This window comes from Camellia sinensis, chromosome 4 (genome assembly GCF_055761805.1).
Source record: "Camellia sinensis isolate YWXY chromosome 4, ASM5576180v1, whole genome shotgun sequence".
Classification (NCBI taxonomy): Eukaryota; Viridiplantae; Streptophyta; class Magnoliopsida; order Ericales; family Theaceae; genus Camellia; species Camellia sinensis.
In genome coordinates, this window is record NC_138964.1 from 101,533,467 (window position 1) to 101,551,074 (window position 17,608).

Here is a 17,608-nt window from a genome sequence, read left to right on the forward strand (position 1 = left end):
TTGCTTATTCAACCCCCCGGCTTTCAGAGTCTCAATAACTTGCTGGAGTTGTGCATAGGGATCTGCGTTTGCCTTCATCTTGTTCTGTCCACTAGCCTCAGCTTGGTGGACGGTTTGTGTTGCTACTTCAGTGCGAAGCCTCGTCGTCGTCTACCTGTCATTACCGGAGTTTGAGACAGCTTCAGGTTGGCTGAGCTCAATTACAATTCGCCCCAGTAGCGGGGGGCTCTTGTGGCATGAAGTTCCCCGCATACGATGCAGTTGGTGGCGGGGCTGACATTCTATAGGCTAGATTAGCCACAGATCTCTGGAGGTCGCCAATCATTCCCATTAACTCAAACGTGGTGGGTTCACGAGCTTGAAACAACTGGGGTTCCCAGATCGGGCGCGCGGCAGGCGACCTGGGCAGATGCGGTACCTCAACATCGGTCTCACCCTATAAGATGATCCCTTGGTTTAATGCGGCTGCCATAACCACAATTTCCTTTGAATTTTGTGCCATCATAAATCTGCTAAACTGAACGGAGGTGATGTGATCGGTGACTGACGGATCAGATATCTGCCTTGCTTCGATGAAGGAGAACACTGGCTATTCTGAACTAAATCTCTGAATCCCCTCCCTGAAAGAGAAAATAGGCAGCATCTCAGCCCAATTTTACCCAAACAATCGTAAGCACAACTGAATAACCGTATTCGATCACTGATCACTATTCCCAAATTACTTATCCGAAAACTGAATCTGATACCCACAGATATAACTGATTCTCAAAACACTGATGCCCGCAGGCCTGATACCTAGACTTGCAAACTGATATGTTGCATTCTTGTAGAGGTCAACTCAAAAAGCACATAACAAGCAAGTAAGAGCCAAAACACCCCTATGTTGGGGTAGAGTTTCCCTGTCATATTGTCAGGAGCTAGGGTTTCACTACGCACACAGCGGTTTCAAACAACCTATAATTGGGTAGCAACCTGCCCTACTTTGGAATGGTCACTATGGATTCCGAATATGCACTAGGTCGAATGGTCGAAAAGGGTGCCCCGATAAAAATCGGGGTTTGTGTTCCCGTCGTGGCAGAGCCCGCAACCGGTTAGCCTTATGGCATGCTTCTCAAAGTGAGCCTCCGACAAACCGTTCAGGGATAGCATACGGCAAACACGGTGTCCTAGGCGCACCAATGCACATGCAATGCAAAGAAACACATAAGTGTAATCAAAACAAGATATCATGAGTTCGAGTCAAGTTCTCTAACTCCCCAGCAGAGTCGCCAGAATATGTGGACATGCCCTCGGGCTTTATGCTACCACAGTTCGGACTCAAATGTCACGGTTCTGAATCTAATCCCGCAAAGTGATATGTGAAACCGATAAATCACCAAAGAGTCCAAATCTGGCAAATCGTTTTGGAAAACTAATTTTTAAGAAAGAAATGCCAAACATGGACTGGCTTGCCAGATACAAAGTCGCCACCTAAATATTTGTTTTGGGGGAATTTAGGAAACCCTGACTCGTTGCCTAAGGCGACATGTCCGTCATCACCAAAGTTGCCTCGGCTCGGGAACTTGGGTATGATTGGGGAAGGTCATCTATGAGCACCCCCGCTCGCCCGATCCGAAGATCGGCCTGTACTAAGCATGATATTAAGTTTTTGAAAACACATGCATTCTTATTCCGGTTATTAGCTAGAATTACTATGTGATCCGCACAACACACAAGTATAGACTAGATCGCCTAACTTAGAACAAAGCATCGCGTATCCGTTTGTTTGGAAATGGTTTTGAATTTTGCTACTCGCAAGTAGGCTAAAATACAGATTTCGATGAATTATCCCAATTCAAGCAACCCAACCTTCATCCACAGGCATTCAGGTAATTATATCACATAAGCAATTAGCCTCATGGTAAGCATGCTGTCATGTTAACACTTATACATATACAAGATGCTAAAGCATAAACACTCACAGCGTACTCTGAGCCAAAAGAAAGAACATGTTAGTAATCAAATGTTTGATCCAAGTCCATATTAAGATGGCTAATGCATCGCAGGCAAACTGCAACTAGAATAGGCTCGACTAATCTAAAGTGGCATATGAGATGCGACAATTCGACACATGTATTCAACTTGGAATTTAAATACAATGCAGTTAGTATGATGCGCATGTAATACAAATGAATGAGGCAAACATGCATAGCATAAGGATGCTAACTGAAACGTGCCCTAGAACTAACCATTGTAAGCGGTTAAGTAAAAGGGAGAAAGAAGTGGAGGTTGGAAGACATACATCACACACACGCACGCTTATTATACAATTGCGCCCTCTCGACGGAGGGACCGAAAGAATAATACAAATCAAACAATTAACTAACTAACGAGCTAACTAATTATTACACAACACTTAACTAATTAAACAAATTAATTAAGCTACTGAAAGCAGTAAAATAGCCTCGGGAAGAGGGACGAATGCATGCACGCTCGGCTTCGCTCGGAAATCCATCGCCATGTCATGCTGCCTCTGTTTACACTACTCTGTACCTCTGAAACTTTGCAAGTCTCAAGGATGCTTCTGAATCACCTCCTGAGCACTGTGGGATGTCTCCGGCCAGAAGTTAAGGCCACCGGCCAAGGGGAACTGGTCATCGACCACTTGTGGGGACATCGACCAACAATGAATAGCCAGCCGGCATTGAAGATGGTCGATCGGCCATTTCTTCTTGCAGAATCCTGCTTTGCTGCAGCAGAGGACAGACAGAGCATGGCAATGCATTTACAGGGCAATGTTTGCACCATCACCTTCCTTATCATGTTTGAGACTCAAAGGAGTATGGTTCTCGACCCTCGGGCCATCAATCACGCATTTCAGTGCATGATGGCCCAAGGTGCCAAGTGTCCATTTTAATGTCAAATGAAATGCACACAAAACACATGAAGGACCCCCAACCTCTATCATGGTTTATCAAGGGGCCAGGGATGCATGCTTAATGCTATGCAACCTAGGCATGCAAGCAAGCTAATACAACATGAACATGCAAACAAACATGCAACATGAGCATGCAAACAAGCAATGCAATATTACTTAACATGCATTCGAACACGTGAGAATATGTAACAACACATCAAGCACAAAGACAAAATGCAAGCTAACAAGCATGCAAAATGCGACTTAAGTATGCGAATATGCAAGGCATGTAACAACATTCAAGCATATAATAACATATGAGGCAAACATGCAGCTAATATGCAATAGGCATACAACCTAAACATGTAAGCTAGTATGGCATGCAACAAAATGCAATGGGGTTAGCATGCAACAACATGCAATATACTAACATGCGACAACATGTAATGGGCCAAGTACATAACAAGGCACAATTGAACTAACATGCTACAACACGCAATTTACCAAGTATGCAACAAGCATTTGACGACATACAAGGCAAGCATGCAACAACATGCGGGGATGGACTTAAACCAAAATGGACAGCTCTCAAATAGGTCCAAATCAGCGGCCAAGATGATGCGACAAAGGCATGGACTACACATACAAACATGCATGCTAATGGTCCACTACTTTAAGCATAAAAGAGCAACTTTTAAGGATACTTAAAAAAGAATGAAAAGCATGGATATTAGACAAGCATGTTAAGCCTTGAAATCATGCGAGGGATGATGCCAAATCAACCAAACTATGCAATTAAGGAAACTAGCCAAAGGACTCAAACAAAGGCTACATGAAGCAAGCCCCAAAGGGCCAAGGGCACTCAAAACAGTCGCAAGGCAGGTCAAGGTAAGTCTAAAACACGCAAGGAATGAGGCCAAAGCATGCTAGAACACAAAGCTACAAAAGAGGTGTTACACAACACCTATCGAAACCAAACACGGTATTATTTAAGAAACCCAAAATCAGAGTTATGGCATGTTAGGACAAGACCAAAAACACATTGAAATGGCATCCTAGAGGCCTAAACATGGTGGCATCCACAATGGACCGTTCAAGAGGCGTAAAACACAAACCCTTCAAAGCATTAAAGGAGTGATAAATGCAAGTGTTTGAGTATACTATATGGACTGAACTAACATGACAAGTGATGCCAAACAACTGAAATGGCCCAAGTAAAGCATGTCAAAGGATTCAATACTCAAAGCCTACCAGCTAGATTACATGGTAGCGATACAAAGCAAGTCATGGATGACTAAAACAACCAAAATCAGAGCTTTAGCATGTTAAAACAAAGCTAAAAGCTTCATGGAGTTAAGCCAAAATCATGCTAAAATGGCATGTTACAACATGGTGCATATTAAGGCAAATCATGGGATTACAAGACAAGTATACAAAGCATGCATGGCATGTCTAAACCAAGTCAAAACAGTGTTATATCATGACAAAACAAACCCTAATATATTCTGAAGTGGAGCTAAAACAAGCTAGGCATACATGCTACAAACATAAGCCATTTATGCAAGCATGAGAGACAACAAGGAGAGGGGATGACCCTCTCCTATTTGGGACACCAAAACTGCCTCTCCACCACTGAAAATCCTCTAGATTTTAGTGGTAGAGAGGTCATACAAAAACAAGAACATTGGCCAAAAGGAATGGCCTAAAAGAAGGCCTGACAAGGCTTAAGATGGGGGAAACAACCCCAAACCTCAAAGAGACCTGAAACAAAGATCAAAAGCATGCAAAATCAGAACTTTTATCAATTATAAGTTAAGCTCAAAACAGCATGGAAGATAGGCTAAAAGCTTGTGCAAAAATGGGAAATAAAGAGGGTAGTTTCTCACCCTTGAAGAACTTCTTCAAGAACAAAGCTCCAGCAGGTTTTTTGAGGTGAAACTAACCCAAGAACACTGAAATCAACCTCCTAGCACCTCAGCAACCAAGGATGGTGTTCTAGTGTGTGTTTGTGTACAATAGTAAGACAATACTACTCTTTTGAGCACAAAACAAGGTTAAACAAGGAAGTATAGATACAATCCTATATGTATCCTCTCAAGAACAAATTTTTTGAACCCTGGAGGAGGGAGGAGGGGCTCCCTCTTTATAGAGGCTCAAATTCTAAGGCTTCCAAGAGAAGCCAAGCAAGGAGCAAATCCCTTCATACACGCGTATGGAGGGGGTTAATTGTGGATGCCAGCTGCACCAGCTGGCATAAAATATCAGCATAAAGCAGATGAACCGGGTTCGGCCACTAAATATGGCCGATTGACCAACACAAGTGTCGGCCAACCAAATATAGTGCCGACCGGCCAACACTCTTGGCCGGTGGCAAGAAAAAGGGATCGATGGCCTCATGCCATGGCCGGTGGGTTGAGGGGATGGCAAACAAGCCACCCTCTTCCCTTAGAAGCAAAAACACAAGGGTTTGGTCCATGACCAAGCATAAAACAGTTAAGTTGAGAGATCTTGAGGCAAGGCGCATAGTCGAGACCTCTGAGAACTCAAAACGAACACGAGCATGGATGATCATCGAGTGTTCAAACGATGACGTCCAAGTCTTGAGGACGGTCAAAAATGGCGTGTCTACAACATCCTGCTCGTCATCACTAGTAATTGCAACATCAAATTCAGCTTCCTTTGCCAAATGTTTCTCACCTGTATCAGAAAGACCTGCCCCCGAAGACTCCCCCTTGACATGAGCCAGATTTTGAGTGATAATCTTTTTGGTGACTGGTTTGACAGGAAAAGAAAATTCATCATTGGAAGAAGAGAAGACATCAAAAGAGAAAAAGATGTGGTTTATGAGACACCCATAGGGAAAATGCAAAGACTTTTTACCCTCAAACACCAAAATCATTTTTTGGACAATCATACTAGCAAGATCAATTGGAAAACAACATTCAGTGCAATACAGAACATACCCTTGATCATGCGAGATGTTGGAACTGTGGGTGGTAACATGAATATTGCCACGACAATGATAAATAGAAGGTGGAAACAAAAGAGAAGTTAGTTTTGCTTGATGAGGGCCAATTCTAGGGTGTCCCATAGATTTCAATGGCAACCAAATTAAAATCATCATTACGAGAAGTAAGAAATGGAAGTGACAGTTAGTAACAAGAGAAATACCAAGGAAAGACCGAACTAACGCCTCAGCGATTTTGATTTCTTTTGATGGGACCTAGGTTTTGAAGGAAGGGTCATATTAATTGATAGAGTGAATGTTACAGTAAAATTCACGGACCCAACTAAGATTTTGTTGACCCAAAAATCGAAGAACACGATCACCTCCCAAAGCATCAAACATAGGACTTAGGAATAGACTCAAACATGTCTGGCTGGACATCTCTCATAAGGTGGACAGTTCTAGAGTCCCTAAAAAGATTTTCTTTCTCATTGGACTGAAATTTTTTAGTATTATAAGATGGACGAGAAACAGTAGCCTTTCTCCATTTGGAAGATTCAGCCATGACTTAAACACTAAAAGCCAAGGAGAATCCCACTAACAAGAGTAACACAGATTCAAGGACAACCCGAAATTCAAAGACCGAAACCACCCACCAATGGCACAACCATAAATCCCGAAACAAAACCAAAGAAACCCAAATCAACCCCAAGTGCAAACAATAAGGAACCACCACCATTAGTAACCAATAAGAAGAAACAAAAAATTAATCAATTAACAATAGGACATAATCTCATAGATTGATCAAAATAAAGCCTACAAACCTAGAAGAAAATTGAAAATAAGATAAAATAAAATGAAATAAAAATTAAAAATTAAAAAAATTAAAACCTAGCAGCCCTAGATGAAACCTAGCAGTGCAATGAAAATCAAAGGATAAAGTAGAAAACTAAGATGAAAAAAAACCCTGGATGGTGGAGAGAGATAAGAAACATGAGAATAACATTAAAAAAAATCAAAATAAAGTAGAAAAAATAGAAGATCATTACCAATGAGTGATAAAAATCACTTAATGTGGCTCGAAACTACTCCAAATTGAGGAGAGAAGACACGAAGAGAACAAATGGGTGAAATTTCCCTAGTGAAAGAGAGCACGAAGAGGTTTTGGGGAAAAGTGAAACTGAAAAGACGGTCGACAGGCTTTAAAACTGCACAGACTGCTCGAGCGACCACTTCATCGCTCGAGCAAACTTACTAACGCGCGTGGCCATCACTCGAGACAAGACTTCACCGCTCAAGTGCATAAAAAACTATGTCAGAAGTTTAGACACTCTGTAAAAAAAACTAGATGATACCATTCATCGCTCAAGTGCAAGAAACATGGCTCAAGTAGTGTCAAAACTCAAGGAATGTTCTCAAAATCTTGAAACATAATCCCTGAACATCCAAAAACACTTATAAAACAAACTATCACCTGAAACTAAAATATATGAGTACCTTTGCAATAATGTGAGACTACGATGAGATAATCCACACATCATGAAACCTTCAAACTTGCAAGATAGATAATTATGAACGTGAGATCATCAAAAAGCGAGGTAAGAATGTATAAATGGACATAGGTAGCACATAAATGCACAGCTCAAAGCAGAACATGATAGCTCACAAAGATAGTATGTGTGTGTGTGTGAGCGCACGCGCGCGTGTGCAGTCCTTGAATGTCCACAATTGCTAAAGTTAATCCTAGTTGTGATCAGATGGCTAGACCTCCGGCAAAAGAATATGTACGAAACTGAGAAAAGTCAAACCACTAGAGATCAAGGGGCATTTGTTGAGTAAACGCTCACCCTCAGTTAATAAATGATTTCATTTGATTTGATTTTTCTTTATTTCTTTTACTTACTCACTGGCAGCTTTCTCACTTAAGAGTTTGAAACCTAGCCAAAGATGCATGGATAGAATAAAGATAGCCTGGTTGTTGACTCTGAGGTAGCATTTTCCTCATGCCTTGACTACAATGAACTAAGGGGAAAGTCGTGGAAGTACAAAAAGATGGTAGGTGGTTAAGAGACTCAACATCACCCAAGATATGCCAGTATAGGTCAATTTCTCTGGAAATGTACAAGACACAATGCTAAAAGTCCATAGCAGAATTTGATCACTTGTACGGATACCCCTGCAATTAATTAACTTAAGGATGTGTACAAAATGAGATCATGAAATCAATGAGCATGTACATTCAAAATGAGTTATAAGCAAACACATATGAAACCTTGCATGTAGCATGAGAGAAGCTCTATTAAATCTATTGCAAAGAAGACACGTATCAGTGACAATGAGATTATAACATCCAAACACATAGAATGCCAATCAACATCCACTCATGCAACGAGTCACACTTTAGTCAATGAGCACTACTCCCAATGTATTTCTAAGGAACTCAAACCTAAGAAGATCAAGGGGTTTTGTGAAAATGTTTGCTCTTTGATGCTCAATGGATATATGTTCAAGAACAAGAAGGCTCTCCTCAACTAACTATTGAATAAAATGGTGACAAATGTAAATATGTTTAGTGCAAGAGTGTTAGACTGGATTCTGAGAAATATTGATGGCACTAGTGTTGTCATAGAAAATAGTAAGTGCGTACTGGTCTATCGAATAGTCATGAAGCATTTGCTTCATCCAAATCATTTGAGCACAATAACTCCCTGCAACAAAGTACTCTACATCGGTGGTTAAAAGAGAGATGGCATTTTACTTTTTGCTATGCCATGCAACCAAGTTATTTCCGAGGTAAAAACAACCTCTAGATGTACTTTTGTGATCATCTACACACGCTACCGAACTGGCATCAGAATAGCCAGTAATATTGGCTGTGGAGTCAAAAGAGAACCAAATCCATCCCATGCGCCAAAGTCCCACTCACATACTTGACAATACGCTTAACGACTAGAAGATGACACTCTTTTGGACAAGCTTGATAACGGGGCACAAACACCAACATTAAAGGCAATATCATGCCGACTGGCGGTGAGATACAAAAGCCTCCCTATAATACTCCAATAGAGGGTAGGATCAACGTTAGTGACAGAGGGATCTTTAGAAAAATAAAGGCTTATGCTAATGGAGGTCCATGAGTGTTTGGCAGACTCTTGATCGAACTTAGACACAAGGTTCTTGGCATTCTTCGTTTGAGACACAAACATACCCAACGGAAATTGCTTAATTTGTAGCCCTAAAATGCATGACAATTCCCCATCATGCTCATTTCAAACTCATGTGTCATGCAATTGAAGAAATATTTAACAAGAGATTTAGATATGAATCTAAACACAATATCATCAACATAAATCTGAGCAACAAAGATATGCGACTTAGTATATTTCACAAATAAGGTCTTATCCACACTACACCTTTGAAAGTCATTATCAAGAAGAAAGGTAGTCAGCCTATCATACCAAGCCGAGAGGCTTGTTTCAGCTCGTAAAGTGCCTTGTCTAACTTGTAGACATGATTTGGAAACTTAGGATTCTCGAAACCCTTTGGCTTCTCAACATAGGCTTCCTCCTTCAAGTACCCATTCAAAAATGCATTTTCACATCCATTTAAAACAACTAAAAACCAAGAAAGAGTAATATACAAATAGATTCAAGACGTGCAACATGAGTAAACGTCTCATGATAGTCAACACCCTCTACTTGCGTATAGCCTTAAGCAATTAGCCTAGCTTTATTCCTAACCACTGTACCATTCTCATCAGATTTATTCTTAAAGATCCACTTGGTACCTATCACATTCACATCTCTGGGTCTAGGAACAAGAGTCCAAACTTTGTTACGTTCAAATTGACCTAAATTTTCATGCATAGCATTTACCCAGCTATCATCTAGCAAGGCCTATTTTACATTCTTAGGTTAAATTAAAGAAATATAGCACACATGTGATAGCTCCTCCCGAAGTTACTTTCGGGTTTTCATTCGATATGTGACAGTCCCTATCACTTGTTGTATAGAATAATTCAGCTTCACCCTTGCCGATGGCTTCAAGACTGGAGTGGCAATGGTGGTATCTCCTTGTGCACTATTTGAACTTACGCTTGCCATGGAAATTGGTACTTGTTCGCCTTCTTAAGCTTTTCCTTGAACTTTTTCTTAACTTTGTGGTACCATGTCCGAAGCTTGAGGACCGCCATCTTCTTCCTCATGTAGAGACGCTATTGGAGAACCTATGTCATCTACAACCACAATGATAGATTCCATTATGGATAAAGTACGAAGATTATAGACTCAAAAGGGTCTACTAGAGGTTGAATACCCTCGACAATTACCTTAATCACTACAAGAGTCAAATTTTCCCAAGGGCTCTCTATCTTTGAAAATATAACACTTACTCACAAAATGTCACGCCCTAAACTTGCCCCTAAAAGTTTGGGCATGACCTACACAGAAACGGACGCATAACCTGGTATACATATCATATGGGGCCTGAACGGAAGCATTTACCAATATAAATTAACATAAATAAAAGAACTGCATCCATTGAGCGACCACTATCATGCCAGGATCACAGACAGAACATAAGGCAAATAAACATACAGTGACGTGCACCAGAGAGTTAACTATGTACATGTATATATACAGACCCAGCCCTTAAAATTGGGCGTAAAACAACATGGATAGGCAAAGGAATTATATATACATCAACCTTAAGCAAACAATCAGAGTGTAAAATCAAAAGTTTAGCAAAAAGGGCTGCCTTCACTTAAGTGCCTGGATACTCTGAGGTTGACAAAAGAGGCACGGATGCCATGGGTTAAAACTGACCTCCGGGTGGAGTGCCTACAGAAACAGACATAAGACAAAGTGAGTCAAGCTCAGTGAACAGTAGCACACAAACAATTTAAAGATTAACTTAATTTACTTACAACGTACACATTTCTCTAATTTGATAAGTAAATGCAAAAATCCTGTGGTTAGTCTGATTCTGTACACATTTCAGGACAGTCTTGTCGGTTCATAACTTCATAGGTTGGCCCTTGGCCTGATGGGTTCACACATTCACAAATTAGCCCTTGGCTTAACTTAGATGCATAACTTCACAAATTGGCCCTCGGCCTTTGTGATTCATAGTTTCACAAGTTATAGATTCATGCTTCACAAGTTGGCCCTCGGCCTCATAATTTCAGAATTCACAAGTTGGCCCTCGGCCTCATAAGTTCACAAATTCACAAAGTGGCCCTTGGCCTCATAAGTTCACAAATTCACAAAGTGGCCCTCGGCCTCATAAGTTCACAAATTCACAAAGTGGCCCTTGGCCTCATAAGTTCACAAATTCACAAAGTGGCCCTCGGCCTCATAAGTTCACAAATTCACAAAGTGGCCCTTGGCCTCATAAGTTCACAAATTCACAAAGTGGCCCTCGGCCTCATAAGTTCACAAATTCACAAAGTGGCCCTTGGCCTCATAAGTTCACAAATTATACCTTTCCTATCTTCACAATTTATATCTTTCATAAGTTCACAAGTTATTCCTTTCATATCTTCACAAATTATATCTTTCATAAATTCACAAGTTATTCCTTTCATATCTTTAGAAATTATATCTTTCATAAGTTCACAAGTTATTCCTTTCATATCTTTCGTAATTTCACATAACCGGGTGACCCATAAAGGGACCAAATTGGCTTTAAGCCCAGCTCTTGTAGGTATGGACTCAAGAGGTGGTTCGCATTACAGCACTTAGTTTCGTACTAGGAATCAATAGTTCTTGAAGACTGAACGATTCATATTATGTCATAGCATAAACGAAGTGAATAAACATAACATAACAATGCCAGGTTCATACAAATACCGTTCACAATGGTGCACATAAATTTCCCTTTATGATTCATTACATGTAGCCATAGTCATCTTACATATAACAAAGTATTAATAATAATTATTTACAGAAACACATGTGTCGTTACGGTACAATTCGTGGGGATAGAACAAGTCGCACCATAACGTGAGTCATATAACAATGTTATTGATATTCAATTCTTTGACATATAAGGAAACCCATGGTTCTGTTCGATTTTCATTTCGTTAATCCATTTTAGGCAGATGTCTATGTCATAAAACATGTATCGAACTAAATAAGGCTGTAGGAGTCCAGGATAGGACGTTCAAAATGTCATGTTCCCATTAAGCGGGATTTATATTCATAATCCCTTCTTGCCAACCAGTTGCATAATATTAATAATTCTTGTGCGGAGTTATAGGTAATTTACAGGTTATTATACATTAAGGATAACCATTAACCATAATCAGAATGTAGAGTAGTTTCAGCGTCATACCGAAGTGCACATAATCTTTCAATGTTCTCATCGATCCCTAAACAACATAAATGCTTACAAAGAACAATGCGTTAACAATAAGAATTATTTATGGTAAGTAAACGTACGATTGCAGAACTACTACTCACAGTGATCAGTTCCCGGTGGTAATAGGACGATGTTCTCGTCTCGACCTACAAGTACAGTGCACAACACATAATGTGAGATTATACTCGATCATTTACTTATTCTCTTTGATCATTCACTTAATTAGCCATGGTGGTACCAAGCTCATTATTTCTCAATAGGTTATACTCCATGTCACAGAAACAGGAGAAATCAATGGAAAATGGTTTAGGTGAAGAAATGGTATAAAATTAGTTGACAGAAAGTGAACAGTCGTCACTAATTTAGGCATAACTATTTTTGTATTTAGAATTTGGGAGTTAGACGACTTCCATTGGAAACTAGACTTCCGGGGCTTGATTTTAGGCTCAAGAATCACTCAAAACGGAGCCCCGAGGCAAAAGATATGCTCACTCAAAGATGGCTGGACAAAGCTGTCTCCCGCACGTGCGGGAAACAGGGCCGCACGTGCGGCTCTGGGCAGATTGCTGCCCGAAAATGGCAGAAAATTTGGGACTTCTCATTTTCAAAATCAAACCTTAATTACATGTAAATCAAAGCCCAAAACCCTTTAATACATGACCAATTTCACATTATTATTCTCCATCAAACATCATAACCTCAAAATAAACAAATATAATGACTTTAATTCTTCAATTAACCAACTCTTAAGGAATCAAGGTTCAATTCATGAAAAGAGTTCATCTAAACTTATATCTATCAACCAAAACTCAATTAGGTGGTTTCTCTTCATTTGAGATCATGAATTTAAACTAGTAATAGATCAATCTTAAGGGGTTAAGTTGATTTCACATACCTAGAGCCAATCTCTTGAAGTAATTCCATCAATTTTCCCATCTTTCCTCTTCATTCTCAAGCTCTTCCTTCCTTCTTCTCCTTGAGTTCTCTATCTCTCCCTCTCTCACGTGGCTCCCCCCTTTCCTCTAGATATTTATTATTTTTTTTATTCTAAGAAATGAGTCCATCCACTCATAAGGCACCCATAATATAAGTATACACATACACACCAACATAACACAATAGAGAGAGCCAAACGTGGCCTTACGATTCGTACGAAATCAAATTTCAATTAAACTTCCCAGATAACTCTAAAAATTATGAGGATCATAAATATGTCCCCTGTTCTGGTTTCTGAAGCCTCTAATGCCTTCAATTTGCAATATAAAGTTAACTACCCAAACGTGCATTAACGAATCAGACAAATTAGATTTCCAATTAATTGTCTCAAATAGTTCCAAAAATTCCCATTAACATATCCAAGTACTCAATTTTGATTTCTGTACCCATATAGGTCGGTAATTTCAATTTTAAATCCGTAACTCAATAGATAATGCTTCAATTCCAAAAGATATAATTAAATTAAAATACCTCATCTCATAGTTAAATACCAATGATTTCTTATATGCATTTTGGGGTCCTTCCACAAAAGTTTTGAAGTATTTCACATTAGGTTTCGACCATTTCCGCAATTCATATGGAGTGTGTAAGGTGTCAGGCATTAAATACATATGATTCATCACATAGACTGCTGCTTTTAAGGCTTTAACCCAAAACTTAGGAGAAACTTTCTTACTAAGGAGCATAACCCTAGCAATCTCTGGAACCACCCAGTTCTTCCTCGCAATAGCTCCATTTTGTTGTGGGGGTGATAGGAGCTGAAAATTCATGCTTAATGCCATATATATCACAAAAATCTGAAAACGAGCTATTCTCAAATTCATGACCATGATCGGTTCGGGTTCTTATGATACGCCCAACAGAAACACCATGTTCATTTTGGATTCTTAGGACTAAGGACTTGAAAGCATCAAACATATCAGATTTTTTTCTTAAAAAATGTACCCATGTGAACTGAGAATAATCATCAATAGTTAAAAAAATATATCTTTTACCTCCAATACTTTCAGTATGAGTGGGTCCTATAAGATCCATATGAACCAACTCAAAGAGACACTTAGTTGTTAAGCTATTCATCTTCTTGTGAGGGGCTCAAGTTTGCTTTCCCAATTGACATGACCCGCACACTTGGTTCAAAGACTTACCCATTTTAGGCACTCCTCGCACTATCTCCTTATTGGCTATCTCAGTTTAATCTTTGAAGTTGATATGACCTAACCATTGATGCCATAAGTCTAGATTGCTTATGATGGCCGAATGACATGTGAGATCATTAGTAGTGACAATCCCATAGCAATTATCAGATGTACGAATGACGGTATTTCCCTTTTTGTCCAAAATATCACATTTATCTTTTTGAAAACAATACCTGAGTCACACATTTGATTGATGCTCAAATGATTAGCTTTAAGGCTGTCAACAAGCAATACACTATTGAATTTAGAAAGACTGAGAACACTTATAGAATCCTTACCAATGATTCTAGAGGTGCTGCCACCTCCAAATGTAATAATTCCTCCTTCATATTTCTCAAGAGACGTGAAATAGGATTTGTCACTGTACATGTGACGAGAACACACACTATCAAGATACTACATGTGCGAGTCATGTGCTTTATAAGCGGCGTGAACAACAAAACAAGACAAGTCATTCTTTTTCACCAACAGTTTTTTAGTCTTAACTGAAGAGGGACTATCATGATTCATGGAAGATGTCTTAATAGCTCATTTCTCTCAGTCTCACAGGTCAAGAGTTTTGCACAAAGAGCTTGTCTATCGTTTTATATTTTGATAGTATCATTCCTAGCTGCAGAAATCTCCTCCTTTAGTTTGGCATTCTCACGTTCACATGCTTTGAGTTTGAAAGTGAGTTTGTCATTCAAAATTAATAAGTTTAGAGATTCCTTGTACAACTTTTCATATGTTTGTTGAAGCTCTTCACCTTCTATTTCATCATCTGTGACATTCTGAAATGACGGCCCATCTTCTTTTTGTTTCTTTTCCTCCTTGTGAACATCTAGTGAAGCAACTAAAGCATTGAGGTTAACAGTGCTGGATGTTTGTGAAGATAACTCTGCTATTTCATGGAATTGCATAAGAACAGCCAATGCATCTTTGGCATTCTCGCAATGAGAAATACATTGTCCCTCTCCTTCAGAAAGTGCTTCTCGAATAGTATTCAGAACTCGCTCACTACTCTCCATGTCAGCTTTTTCATTAGCACTCCACTTCTGAATCGGCTTGGCGACCTTTTCATTGGTAATAGGATCAATCACAATTGTGCACCAACTTTCAGGATTCCAAGCTCTAAGATACACCCTTATTTTACACTTCCGAAACAAATAGCTACTCCCATCAAAGGTAGGAGCACGATGTAGATTAGCTCCACGAGCAAACTCAACTAGCCTGGGAGTTGGTTGAGGGAAGCTAGAGTAGAATGCCATAAATGTACCATCCCCATCTTCCCTAGATTCAGCTTCATCAGCTTTTTGCTTTGACCCGCTTTCATCATCCCATGTCACTGTGTAAACTTTCTTTCTGTTCTTTTTGGAAGGACAATCGAGAGCAATATGCCCAAACCTTGACATTCATAACACTTGACTCCCTATACTCTCATTATCTTCTTTTTCGGTTTGGGAACAACTTTGAGTCTATCATTACCCTTATCCGTTGAACTAGTGTCCTTGAAATTAGGTTTCTTTTTCTTTAATTTTTTTTTTTTGGAATTGTTTGGTAAACAAAGCTGTCATTTCGGACTCTAGATGAATTTCTACATCAGGATTCTTACCGAAGCCATCCTTTTTTTTTGTTTTTTATTTGAAACCAGATGTGTCTCATAAGTTTGTTAGTTTTCAACCAACTGATCAAGCTTAAGGTTCTCAACATCCTGAACATTCTCTATAGCTGTCACTTTTGATTGAAACCTATTGAGTAATGACCTTAGAATTTCTCCAACAACTCGAGATTTAGGGTTTTTTTCACTAAGTGTGAAATAAGAATTCACAATGTCACTGAGTTTAGCATAAAAATCATCAAACGTCTCATTCTCACACATAAAAAGATTTTCAAAAGCAGAGGAAAGGAATTGAAGTTTTGATCATTTGACAAAAGTAGTACTCTCGTGAATTATTTCAAGAATGTCCCAAGCCTCTTTTGCTACCTCACAAGTGCAAATACGTTGGAACTCTTTCAGAGTGATGGAGCAAAAGAGAAAATTATGTGTTTTCTTGTTCCAACTAGAGTTTTGATAGTCAATTATATATCATTTATCAATTGGTTTGGGAATACCATCAATGGTCACCATAAGTTCACTCCATCCGTAGATAACAGAATGCCAAACTTTCTCATCAATGGATTTTTAAAATGCTCTCATACGAGCTCTCATATATGAGTAGTTTGTTCCATCAAGTAAAGGAGATCTACGAGTCGAGTTACCTTTGCGAATTGAATCCATTAACACAAATCACACTCATATAGATTTTTTAAAACAAAGAACAAGTGACCCGCTTTGATAGCAATTGAAAAATCTAAGTAATTCATGATTCGACACAGATTTAATTGCAGAAATTCCCAAACACACAAAACTAACAATCTAAATCATCTATCACATACGAAAGTAATTTAGATTGCTGTTTCACAAATAATAAATGGACACAAATGATTTTAACATAGAAAAAAAAATCACAGTTAGAGAATCTTCATTTGTGATATAAAAAAATAAAAAGCCACTAATCAATCAACTCTAAAGATAATGAAAATACACAAGAGTACTAACAATTACCCAACATTGGGGGTGGGTGCGGGTCAGTTGCGGCCACGGAACCTCCAATCCGCCATTCGTCCGCTAGATTGGCGGATTGGAGAAAATCAATCCGCATCCGTCCGCCAATCCGGCAGATGTGGATTGAGCGGATTGGTAGTTTGGCGGATGGATGTGAATCGGTTTGGCGTTTTAAAATTTTATAAATTTTCAACATAATTCATCTTGTGCCCTTCCTCAAAAAAGAAGAAGAGAGTATTACAATCAATGACTTAAAAAAATATTATAATTACTGCATGCCTCATCCAAGCAAGAAAGTTTGAAACTTTAGAATATCACAATCACTGCATGCCTCATCCACATACTACAATCACCGCATGCCTTATCCACATAAAGTATTACAATCTGTGGTTCTTAAAATATAAAAACAATTCAAACCACCAAAACCATGAACAAAGCAGTAGTAGAGATTTTATGTCTCTGTATTGTTACATCTATATCTGTTTTTGAAAACAAAAACCAACCAGCATATATCATATTTTCTATTTATTATTTTTAGATATAGATTTAAAAACAAAAAAATATAGATAAATAATACGTTTATTTTTTTCAATTCAAAAAAATATTCAAGTTGAAAACTTTTTTTGAAC